This window comes from Physeter macrocephalus, chromosome 6 (assembly GCF_002837175.3).
Source record: "Physeter macrocephalus isolate SW-GA chromosome 6, ASM283717v5, whole genome shotgun sequence".
Classification (NCBI taxonomy): Eukaryota; Metazoa; Chordata; class Mammalia; order Artiodactyla; family Physeteridae; genus Physeter; species Physeter macrocephalus.
The window spans coordinates 4,669,300-4,679,481 of NC_041219.1; positions in this window are offsets into that span (position 1 = coordinate 4,669,300).

Consider the following 10,182-nt stretch of genomic DNA (forward strand, 5'->3'; position numbering starts at 1 on the left):
CTTAAAGGTGCGTGAAATTTCAGGTCTCCAAGAGATCAAGATTCATGGACACCTGAACTCCTCAAAGTAAACTGGTACCTCAGAATAGGACGGAGCAAGAGAAAGCACCATTACATTAACACAGCAATAACTCCTGTTCTTTTTCTCCCTACATATACTACTGGGTGGTATTTAGGGTTAATGAACCACATCAAAAGCTTCTTATTGATTTATTCCCAAAAAACTGGTCTCAGTTCTAAATTTGAGAATGTCTTCTTACCTGGGTCCCGGATTCCTGACTTGAGAGTGATGACAGGGTCACAGTCCTGATAAGACAATAGTTTTCTGGCTCCCTGCTCTAAGAATGCCTTTCCCAAGATCACAAGCTGGCTGGACAGCTCTGGCACATTTATGTCAGGCAGGACAAACTTGGCAATGTTCACAGATGGTGCTAGCACAGTAAATCGGAGTAAAAACTATCACCCAAGTCATCAAAGGTTTACACATCGTGGGTCAGTCCCATCAGATAATATGGAAGTGAGTGGACATAAACTCTAGTGAGTGGATATAAACTCAGTGAGGCCCTTAAAGTAGATTAGATTATTGCTTCAATTCTTCACTTTATATTAGAATGATTCATCCATGCCTCTTTGCCATATCACAACCACTAGATTAGACAGAGTGTATTTTCCCACCCCAGTGACGTTGGCATTGGCCATCTAACTGAATTTGGCCAATGGAATCTTAACAGACGTTACGAAAACAGAAGCTTACAATATGCTTGCATGATTTGGCTTGGCCTCTTGCACTTCTGCCACGTGCATGAGAAGGACATGCCCTAGGTTACAGAATGAAAGATGTGTAGAGTATACCTGAACCTAGACCAACAGCTTGAAGGCTGCACTAGAACAGCCCCAGCTGACCCAGATACCCAGGAGCAAGGCACTGTCTTAAGACACCGAGATTTGGGTGTTGTCTGTTATACAGCATTATCACAGAACATATTCATCCTCACACAGAACTTCAAAAATCAAAGCTCAGTGAAATGATTCCTTCTGTCCTCTTCATTAATGAACTGGTCTTTGTTGTTTTCTCAACTGAAGAAGGTTTCAGTCACATCAGAAGCCCATGGTCTGATGACCCAGTGAAAATTCCCCAATTATACAAAGTAACGCAGGCTATAAAACTCTGTCAGAAGAGAACTATGTCCTTTTCCTTTGGGAGTTACTACTGTTTTCACATGAGGAAAAGATCTGGAAAATTAACCTACACTACCCCTAATTCACCTGATCAAGAATTTTTTTGATGGCCTCACAAGTTCTCACTGATATTCCAGTAACTTCAAAGCAATGTTGCATTCAAGATTTTTTTTAACCTTCTAGTAAGTTGATGCTTCGTATCCATGTCAAATCTGACTCAAAATGTAAAACCCTCATGCCATCTCTGTTCTATAGTGGTCTCCTCCAGCCCACTGCTCCTGCAGCCCTTGTGAATGGAGACAAGTCACTGATACCTACTCCAAGTTCACAGTTTACTTCTCAGAAGCAGCTTCCAAGCTATTACTTCCTATTGTTGATTATGTTACTGGCCCTAATTCTTCACCCTACCTTTCATCAACACCCTTTGTCATGGGACTTTACAATTCCTCCCACTAAAGAGGCAGAACTATGTCCCTGCCACTTGTCTCTGAATTTGACTTGCACTGGCCAATCAAATAAGGAGGACATGCCAATTTGGAAGTTCTGAGCTTAGACCTTAAGAGACCTTACATTTTTATACCCACCACCTTAGATCCTCAAAGTAGGAGAGCAGTACTGGAAGCAGAGACAAGCGAGGATAAGCAATGCCATCCAGATAAGTCAAACCTTGGCAAATGGACCCCAATGGCATGCAGAGTTGAGAGCCAAAAGACTGCTTATGTACGATGCTGAGATTTGGTGGATGTTTGTTACACAGAATTTTGTGATCATAACAACTGGTAGACATCCCTACTTGCATTTTTCAAAAAGAAAATTCTCATGTCATTTATCTACACCACTTTTTATACCTACTTATTGAAAATATCTATTTAAGCATTAAAGATATTAAACCTTTGTCATAATTTTTGAAAGAATCTTTTTCCAACATGGTTTTTATCTTTTAAATGTGCTAAAAGTTGTTCTTCACGTATGATTTTTTTCTAAATTTGATATAATAAGACACATTGGTCTATTCTTAATGGTGTTGCCTATTATTTTGGTATTTGCAAAATTGGTCATCAACCTAAGATCAATTAAATACCTCTATTTTGACTGGAACATATTTATTTACATATTCAGTTCCTTCGTATAAATTTGGAACGTTTTCTACAGTTATGCCTTCGTGCATTGCTGCTATTGCAATTAAGGGGAGGGAAGTTCTTCTTTGGGAATATCTATACTTCTTAAGTTTTGTATTTGAGGACACAATGGTGGAATTCATGGGTCACATTCTACCCAGCTAAGATATTGATAAAGTACAAGGTTAGGTGCTGGAAATTTTGACTTAGAAGTCCTGAGAACAAATAAAAATACCTAGTTACTCGTGAAATTATGCAGATTTCCCTTTTCATCCTTTATATTTCTGTTTTGGCCTTTCTAGTAACACAACTTCTTGAAGGACCAAGGCCTTATCTAGAAGGTTAACAGTCTGGTCTACTCTTTCTCAGCATCTCGGCAGCATCTTGACTCCAGCCACCATTTAAGAAAAAAATCCCGAAAAAGCTGCTCCAGTAGAGGCCACCAATGTCATGGGAGAAGGAGAAACATGGGTCATCAAGAGCATCTCAGAGGGAAGAAAATACCTTTGTCAATCATGTGCTCAAATCACCAAATCTAGAATAATCAAGACCAGCCCCACAATCCCAGTGACTCCATGTGAGGCAAATTGCATTCTTTCAGCCATTATTTGGACTTTAACATCCTCTGAGTTTCAGGAAGTCAGAAGATGCCTACTCCAGAAGGAGACCAAGGGGTAACAGAGGAGCCCCCATCCCAGGAAATCCTCTCGTATTTTGCATTCATTAATTAAGCACCCAAACGTTGAGAACCTACCTTGTCCCAGGCACTGTGCCCAGGCTGATGATACAACCATGAGCAAAGTTCCTGCTGTCAAGGACCTTACAGTCTGGGGAGAGAGAGTTGAGATAGTCATCAAAAGTACTACTGAATGTAATTCAGTCGATATTTAACTAGTATTTACAGAATACCTCCTAGTGCTAGGTCTGACTAAGCGTGCTGGGGATGTAGTATGAACAAGTCAGGCAAAAGTTCCTGCATTTTGGAGATTAATTCTAATGTGGGTAGGGAAATGTTAGATGATTAGTTAGATGGATGATTGATTGATGATTGATAATAAAATTCTAGGAAGGAAAGAAAACAGCTGTTTGAGAGCATATAACAAACAAGTCTGATTAAACTGGGAGTTGTTGCAAAGGCTCTATGGTGCCTACGAGCACGGACCCTGGGGCTGGAATGCCAAGATGCTAATACGAAACGCTGGTCGGCCACTGTGTGAACTGGTGTACTTCACCTAAACCACTTATAATAATGGTATTAGTATGTGGATTATATAGGTTAATATTTGTAAGGTGTTCAAAATAGCGTCCAGCCCATAATATGCACCATGGAAGGACTTTTTTTTTTTAATGTTCAAAGTGGGGGAAAAAGCACGTTCCACAGGGAGGGAACAGAATGTGCAGGCTCGCAGGGCCGATGCTCGCACACACCAAGAGCATCATGCCACCTGTTTTCAAGCCACCATCCGTTCTGAGTGGCTGGCCATCCATTCCGATCAGCTGAAGCCCATGTTCTATGTTTCAACTATGACCCTTGCAAATGTTTCCAACAAGAGGAAATGAAAAGACTAGGGGTCTAGGTCTCAAAGAGGAAGGACAATTAGGGTAAGGGTGTTGCAAGATGAGATTGAATGAGGACACATAGTACCCTGGAAGCCAGGGCTGGACTGAAGGTGAGGAGAGTGAGGTGACTAGAGCCTAAAATGTAAGGAGACTCTCACTAACAGGATCGTGCAAGTTCCATTTGCACAATGCTGACAGTAAGCGCCTGCTTAAAATGCGCACACCAGGTGCCCCACTGGCCTCACCCTATGCCAGCCCTGCTGGAGATCATTTCATGGAGCTTGCTCACTATGATAGGGACAATGAAAATCCATGGTTTTTTTGTTTTGTTTTGTTTTGTTCGTTTTGCGGTATGCGGGCCTCTCACTGTTGTGGCCTCTCCCGTTGCGGAGCACAGGCTCCAGACGCGCAGGCTCAGCGGCCATGGCTCACGGGCCCAGCCGCTCCGCGGCATATGGGATCTTCCCGGACCGGGGCACGAACCCGCGTCCCCTGCATCGGCAGGCAGACTCTCAACCACTGCGCCACCAGGGAAGCCCAAAATCCATGTTTTGAAGGGTGATGGAGGTGGATGTCATGATAGTATTTGCGCTTTGCAAAGTTCTCCCTGGCTATCCAGAGAAGGAAGATGCTAGCCAAGAAGATCCAGTGTGGACAGCTGATGGTGCTTATATAAGAAGCAAGTGCCTGGTTGGGAATCCAGATCATTCACTGCTCTAGAGGATTCTGGAGTGTTACAAAAGGGATATGTTCTCTCTGGGAAAACTCGCCCAAATATGCTTCAGTGGCCCACAGCCAGCTCTCACAGCCCATTCAGACTTTAAAAGCTCTCTCCTTGGACTTATGTAGCCCAGGATCCATGGGTACACAGCACCCCAGCACCTAAGCCAAGAATGGTCCTGGGCAGCTAGAGAACCTCTGAAACCTGGTCCCAGCAGCTGGACATTGATGGGACACCATAACTGTCAGAAAAAGAGGGCAATGATGTGGAAATAGGAACAACAAAGGAACATCTAGGAACAACTCAGAATCCTAACAATTGTACCTAGGCCCACAGATCCCATGTCTGTGTGGGTAGAAATCTAAACTATAGAGTTAGGAGGATTTTGGTTGCAAGTAACAAAAAATTCTATTCAATTTGGCCTAAAACAATGATTAATTATTCCACCTGACTCAAACATAGGGAAGATTTGGGGCATAGTTTAATTTAAAATACAGCTCCACTCCTTGGTGATTCTCTAAACTTTGGCCTCCTTGTATTGGCTTCATTCTTAGGCTAAATTTCTTACTGGTAATGAGAGGCCCACAATAGTAACTGGTGTTACAATCTTTCTCATTTACATCAGGAAGAGATAGTACTCCTTCTTTCAACTATTGATCCAAATTTATAAACCTCAGAATGACTGGGCTCCCTCTGAATAAATCTCCATGATCAGGTTAATTCCATTGGTCCTGTGTTGACTGAACAATTCATTGTGGCAAAGACATTGACCAACTCTATCCTCATCTTTCCCCACTCCTTATCCTTTTTACCTTGCTTTATTTTTACTCTATAGGTCTGATCATTTAGCTTATTATATACTTGTATTTGTTTATATGTTGCCTATTTCCCATTAGAATAATGTAAGTCCCATGGGGGTAGACACCTTGTTTTGTTCCCTGTGCCTAGAACTGTGCCTGACATAAATAACTATTTGTTGGATGAATGGATGGATGGAGGGAGGGATGGGTCATCTGTAGTAGTGTGAGTGGTAAATGGCTATTGAGGAAGCAGAGGCATAGACTGCTCTTGCCGGAATGTTAGCTCTAAATGGAAAAAGAACAATAAGTCCGGGGCTAGAGACTGAAGGTGAGCTTGAGGCAAGGTTTCTTTTTGTAAGAAGAGAGTTTTCTACACATTTATATGCTGAGGAAAAAGATCCAGAGAGGGGAGAGTTTGAAGTATATACTGCACACTCCTAATGTAATGTAACCGGAGGAACAAATTGGCTTCCACCTCTTATTTCAAGAAGCAGGGAAAGGCCATTTTAATCCTTATCATCTTTTCCTTGAGTGACATCTAGAGTTAGGTCAGAAATACTAAATCTTTTCTAGCTCTGCTTCATCTAAAGATTATCATTTGTGTGGACCAGTGTCTCCAAAACTATTTTCTGTGAAAGAAAGACAAGATGTTGCTAAGTGATAAAGCTAACATATTCTTGGGTCAAACAACTTCTGAAAACAGGTTAAACAAAGTTAAAGATTTATTTTACAGCAGAACTTCTCCAAGCCTTTAATATTCCAATGTGTAATATAATTCCCGAGGTAGAAAATATAGTTTATATCACTTTCCCAAACTTGTGAAATAAAAAAAACACTTTTGTAAGTTAAAAAAAACTACTACTATATTGAGAAAATGCTAATATTCCATGGAACAGAGTGAGAAATTCTGGTTTTAGTCACATATTTGTTTTTTCCTTAGGAGCAAGGTACTCCCTAGTTTGTGTTTAATGCTTTCTGTCAGGTCCAAAGGATCTGTATTATTATGGTGGCCACATATTCTTGATTTGATATCAACTTCAATTACAAGGTCCATTGTCCCTCTAAGTACTTTAGAAACGTTTCTGAATTTGTTGCCCAATTTTTGATTCAGAAAACACATTCACTACATGTATTTAAAAAAATAGTTTGGTCAATCAAGAGAACATGGTTTTCAACAGTTAAGAAATTGTTTCTTCTGTTCATTAAATGTCATCAGATAACTGAGATGAGAGAAAGTAAGGCACAAAAGGCAGCTCAGAGAAGTGTAAAACTTTGTAGGTTATGGTTTTCGTCTGTTTCCTAATAACTATGCGATATTACTGAAAATATTTAACATTCCCAAGCCCCAGTTTCTATAGCCACAGAAAACACAAAATCAGTAATACCTTTGCTCACCTAAAACGAATACAGCATTGTAAATCAACTATAATTAAAAAATAAAAAATTAAAATTAAAAAAAAATTAATAACAAAAATAATACTACCTTTGCTACTTCTCAGTCATCGTGAGCATCCTTCAGATCTGCAAAAATGCTACTACCTCATCAGTGAGCCTTTTCCTGACCATACCCTTTAAAGAGTGAACCATCCCCTGCCCTGACCCCTGACCCTGATCCCCCTCCCAGCTTGATTGTTCTTTTTTTTTTTTTTTTTTTTTTGTGGTATGCGGGCCTCCCTCTGCTGTGGCCTCTCCCGTTGCGGGCACAGGCTCCGGTCGCGCAGGCTCAGCGGCCATGGCTCACGGGCCCAGCCGCTCCGCGGCATGTGGGATCCTCCCAGACCGGGGGGCGAACCCGGTTCCCCTGCATCGGCAGGCGGACGCGCAACCGCTGCGCCACCAGGGAAGCCCGATTGTTCTTTTTAATGTTTGTCATCATCTGACATTATATTTTTCTAGTAAGAATATTTAACATGAGATCTACCCTCAACAAATTTTTAGTGTACAATATAGTATTGTTAACCCTAGGCACACTGTTGTACAGATCTCTAGAATTAATTCACCTTGTGTAACTGAAACTTTACACCCATGGAATAGCAACTCCTTATTCCCCCTCCCCACTCAACCCCTGGAAACCACCACTCTACTTTCCACTTCTAAGAGCTGGGCTAATTTTAGATATCTCAGATAAGTGGAATCATGCAGTATTGGTCCTTCTGTGACTGGCTTATTTCATTCAGCATGGTGTCCTCCAGATCATCCATGAGGTTGCATATGACAGTATTTCCTTCTTTCTCATGGATGAATAATGTTCCATTGTATATGTATACCATATTTCCTTTATACATTCATCTATCAATGGACACATATTGTTTCCATATCTTGGCTATGATTAATAATGCTGCAGTGAACATAAGAGTGCTACCTGTTTGAGATCCTGATTTAAGTTCTTTGGAATACATACCCAGAAATGGGATGACTACATCATATGGTAGTTCTATTTTTAATGTTTTGAGGAATTTCCATACTGTTTTCCAAAGTGACTACACCACTTTGCACTCCCACCAAAAGGGTACAAACCTTCCAATTTCTCCACATCCTCACCAGCACTTGTTATCTCTTGTTTCGTTTTGTTTTGTTTTGTTGATAATAGCCATCCTAACAGGTATAAGGTGATATCTCACTGTGATTTTGATTTGCATTTCCTGATGATCGGCAATGTCAAGCACCTTTTCAGGTACCTATTGCCCATTTGTATGTCTTCTTTGGAGAAACATCTATTCAAGTTCTTTGCCCATTTTTTAATCAAATTATTTGGGTTTTCTTGCTATTGAGTTGTGTGAGTTCTTTATATATTTCGGAAATTAACCTCTTATCAGATATATGCCTTGCAAATGTTTTCTCGCATTCGATAGGTTGCCTTTATATTTACTTCTTTATTTGTTTATTGTTCATATCTCCCCAACTAGAATGACATTTTCATCTATTTAACCTTTAAAACAGACCCTGACACATAACAAGTAAAACAAATCAATCTTTGTTGGCTAAATAAAATTTTTAAGTGATCAAATTTATGGAAACACTTGGAAAGTGATATTAGATTCAATCAGCAGAATTGGAAATACAGTTGACCTTTGACCAACACAGGTTTGAATTGCATGGGTCTGCTTACATGTGGTTTTTTTCCAGTAGTAACACTGAAGTACTACAGGATCCCACGCTTGGTTGAATCTGCAGATGTGAAACTGCATATACCAAGGAACTGTGGTTACGGAGATACAGCAAATTTGGAGGGCCAACTACAATATAATAGGGGGATTTTCCACTCTGCAGGAGGGTCAGCGCCCTTAACCCCACCCCCACCCCTATGCTGTTCAAGGGTCAACTGCGATATCAATGAAATCAGGTACATATGAAAGTTCAGTATATATTTATAGCCAATCATTGATAACACTGGGAAACTAACTGATAGGAAATAGTCATTGTGGGCTACTGTGGCCACCGTAGACCCAAGGGGATCATGAAGAAAATATAGAATTGGGTGGGAAATGGAAGAATAAAGAGGGCATTGCACCTGGACAAAGCAGCATATACAAGATCATGAAAGCAGAATAAGCTTGCCTTACAGGGGGGCTTTTTAAAAAATGGACTAGTCTTCAAGGGAAGAATACATTTCAAGGACTAGTGAGCGATGAATTTGTAAACTCATTCAGTCACTTATTCAACAGATGCTTATGGAGTACCTACTACATGCTGGATTTGAGTGAGGACTGGTGATAGTTGAGGGCCTGATGATGGACTCTTTGAACATCAGACTAACAATTTGGAAGATGCTTCTGCTATCCCATGGGGTTATTGTTATTTTCAAGGTGAACAAAACAGTGTACTCAGGGTGCTCTGTAAGCCATTACATTCTATGATGATATACATCTCTATTGTTACCCAGCTGGAGATTGATTGATGTGGTGAAAACCTCATGTTAGACCATACATTTAACCAGGTGGTCATAGACAGTATGTTTCTGAAGATCATATGGTATTTCAGAATTTAGAAAGCATGGTTGTGGGGAAAGTAGAAAAGCCATAACATAGATTAAGCACCATCAATCAACAGACCTGTTTCACACTTTAAGAACAGAAACTGCTAGAATTAAGTGATAAACTCAGTCTTTCCCAGAATGGATCCAGGCCTTTAAAAAAATTGTTCTGAAACTAATAAAACATTCTTCTGTTACCTCATTTAAAAGTTGCTGGGTGGAAAATTACAAGCGACTAAAGGAAACTGATCGCTGTCTATAAGATCCAACATCTACTAGAAAAATAGAGAAAAAGCAACCCTGCATCGTGTGCCTCAAAGCACTCTTCTGCCACAAATTAACCAGTTTAGCAGCAAGAATCGTTTTTCTCAAAACATCTCATTACTTTTATCCTCAAAGAACCGATCATGCCTCTTTCATTCTGACAAACTTGTCAAAACATTTGCTACATGTAATGGAAAATGCCTCATTAATTCATCCCTGTGATTTTTGAACTCCTACTATGTGCTAGGCTCTCACTAAAGGTTGGCAGAACAAAGGACAATGAGGCATAACCCCTCCTCTTAATGAGTTTTGATTCGGTGAGCGAGTTCGACAAGGGAGTCAAAGGTTGCAGTATGCTGTGATAAGTGACATATTGTAATTTGGCAGGTATTGCGGCAGCAAGAAGAATCCAGGGGAGGAATCTAACAAGGCTAGGGATGAGAGTAAGAATATGAGATAGATAAGTAAGCTCACAAACTATTTGGACAATACCTCTGTTCTCATGAAGATGGTCAGGAATGTCATCTGGAAGGAAGGGACACTTGAGCTAAGACCTGAATGAGAGGAG